This window comes from Myotis davidii, unplaced genomic scaffold (assembly GCF_000327345.1).
Source record: "Myotis davidii unplaced genomic scaffold, ASM32734v1 scaffold218, whole genome shotgun sequence".
NCBI lineage: Eukaryota > Metazoa > Chordata > Mammalia > Chiroptera > Vespertilionidae > Myotis > Myotis davidii.
This window is the reverse complement of record NW_006289235.1, coordinates 612,260-615,351: the sequence shown is the minus strand read 5'-3', so window position 1 is coordinate 615,351 and position 3,092 is coordinate 612,260.

Here is a 3,092-nt window from a genome sequence, read left to right as displayed (position 1 = left end):
TGTTTTCATATGTCTCTTGGCTTTCTGAATGTCCTCTTTTGAAAGGTGTCTATTTAGGTCCTTTGCCCATTTTTTGATTGGATTGTTTATCTTCCTTTTGTTAAGTTGTATGAGTTCCCTATAAATTTTGGAGATTAGGCCCTTATCAGATATGACATTGGAAAATATGTTTTCTCAGAACAATTTTTTTAGTAAAATAAAGCCTCCATGTGATAAGTGACATAGATTAATCAGCAACATTCACCATTCCAACCCATCCAAGTACTTATGATGGTATTATATAACCTGCAACCGAAGGTGTATTTGATTTGGTGAAATAATGTAGTGCCAATTGGTGAGTAAATTAGACCAGGTATGCCTGAGGAAAATAAAAGTTCTATACAGCCATTAAACTTAATGATGAAAAAGATTATTTAGCAACATGGGAAATTGTCTATAATATATTGCTAAGCAAAAAGAAGGTTTCTATACATCATGTGGATTATCCACATTATATTAATGTATACACATGTACACAGATGGGTAAGAAGACTGAAATTATGTGTCAAAAGGTAAACTATATTGTGAGATTATAAGGAGTTTTTGTTTATCTCTTCAGATATTATAAGATTTTCAGAGACTTAGACAATTAAAATCTATTACTTTTGTAATTAAAATTTTTATTTGTAAAACTAAGGCAAGTTGTAGTGGGGAGGGGAAGGTCAGTAATAAAATGCTTCTGGGCCCACATCTAATGGGGGAGAAAGGATCGATATTGCAACAAATGGGAAATATTTTTTTTATACTTCAATGCATGCACGATCAAAAAGAATGATGGCAGAATTTATTCTAGCATGCAAAGTTTATTTACTTAGCCTCCCTGTTGTGCCAGGCATTGTTCCAGGAGCTAAGATTAAAGCAGTAAGTAAAACAGACAAAAATCCTTGCCCTCAGGAAGCAGAATTTCATGTGTGTGAGACAGACAACAAAAATAACCAAATAATAATGTACATTAGTTTTTAGAAATAAAGAGCAAGATCAGACAGGAAGAAAGAAATAGAATTTTGAAGAAAAAGTGGCAAATTTAAGGAGGATCAGGAGGGGAAGACCTTCAAGAGGTGAAGAAGCAGCCATGTTTGATATTTGAGGAATATTAAAAGTGGGGTATTACTCAAATATCAAAAGTGGGAGCACAGCTACAAGAAACAAAGCAAGAAAGTCATTGTTAAGAAATTCAAGAGAAATGGAGAGTAGATGGAAATAAAGTCAGAGAGGAAAGAAGGGAGGGGTTTATCTGATTTTATAGGTCAGTGCTGTTGAATAGAAAAATCAAGTGAGCCACATATGCAATTGAAATGTTTCTAGTTGCCTCATTAAAAAAGTAGAAACATGAAATGAATACATGAAAAATATTTCAACCTGTACATAATTTGAAAAGTACTAATAATACGTGATACTTTTTTATTTTAAAAATAATTGTATTTTTATAGCAGTTTTAGTGAGAAAAAGGTACACAGATCATTTTTTGTACCAAACCTTTGGGATTTGATGTGTATTGTACACTTACAGTGAATCTCAGTTCCACTTACACCATTTCAGGTGCTTAGTAGCCACATGTGATGGTGCCTACCATTTTAGACAGCACAGATCTAGAACCTTGTAGAATGCTGTAATTGCTTTCGCTTTTTCTGTGGATGAATTGGGAAGCAATATCAGAGGATTTTTGTTTGTTTCTCTGTTTGTTTTTATTTTGTTAATCCTCATGCCAGGCTTTTTTCTCCTATTGATTTTTAGAGAGAATGGAAGGGAGGGGGACAGACAGAGAGAGAAACATTGATAAGAGAGAGACACATCGATTGGTTACTTCCAGTACATGCCCAGACCAGGGCCGGGGATCAAGCCTGCAGCCAAGGCATGTGCCCTTGACTGACACTTCAACCATTGGCCAACACTGTAACCACTGAGAAAGACCAGCCAGGGCAGCAATAGAAGGGTTTTGAATGTAACAGTGATATTTTATGACTTGGGTTTTCAAAGTATCTGCTGTGCTGATAATAGAGAAGAGAACGGCTTCTCATGTGCCCCAGAAAAGACTTTGGACAAACTCATTAAAGACCAAAACTGAGTATAGATGAGCATGTATCCAATGACTGGATCTGGTTTGGGGCATGAGTATGATTGTAGTTCTCTCAATGCACTGTCTTATTCCCAGATGTAGGGAACTGTCTTTATGTTTCAAGACCCAGATAGACCATTATCTTCTCTGGTACATCTCCTATGCCTTTACCCAAAAATGACTCATCCTCCTACAATAGTGCATCATAGTCCTTGGTTTATATGCTTGTTTCCTCTCATGGACTTTGAGATTCTCAGGACAAGGTACACAACATATCTATCCTTAATCCTAATGCCATTAGAGTTTCTGGAAGTTAGTAAGCCTTCAATAAATATTTGTTAACTTGAAACCAAAAAAATTAGCTAAACATCTCCCAAATAAAAATAACCTAAATGTCTACCAACTGAGATATCCTATATAATAAAGAGGTAATATGCAAATTAACCCTCATGCCCTCACAAGATGGCTGCCTACGACCAAGCCAGCAGGGGGGTTAGTGAGGGATGACCAAAAGACAGAACAAGCAGGCTGTGTGGGGTGACCAGACTGGCAGGGGGGTTAATGAGGGATGACCAAACGAATGAACGCAACCAGGCCAGCAGAGGGGGGCAGTTGGGGGCTACCAGGTGGTTGTGGGGGGAGTTGTGGGTGATTAGGCTGGCAGGGGAGCAGTTGGGGGCTACCTGGCCAGCAGCGGGGCACAGTTAGGGGCAACTAGGCAGGCAGGCAGGAGAGTGATTAGGAGCCAGTGGTCCAGGACTGTGAGAGGGATTTCCCCCGAGGGGTCCCAGATTGGAGCGGTTGCAGACTGGGCTGAGAGGGGACACCCCCCCCTCCCATATTCACAAATTTCATGCACTGGGCCTCTAGTATATATATACTAATATACTAGAGGCCCGGTGCACAAAAATTTGTGCATTCAGGGGGAAGAGGGGGTCCCTCAGCCTGGCCTGTGCCCTCTCGCAGTCTGGGACCCCTCGGGAGATACAACCTGTTG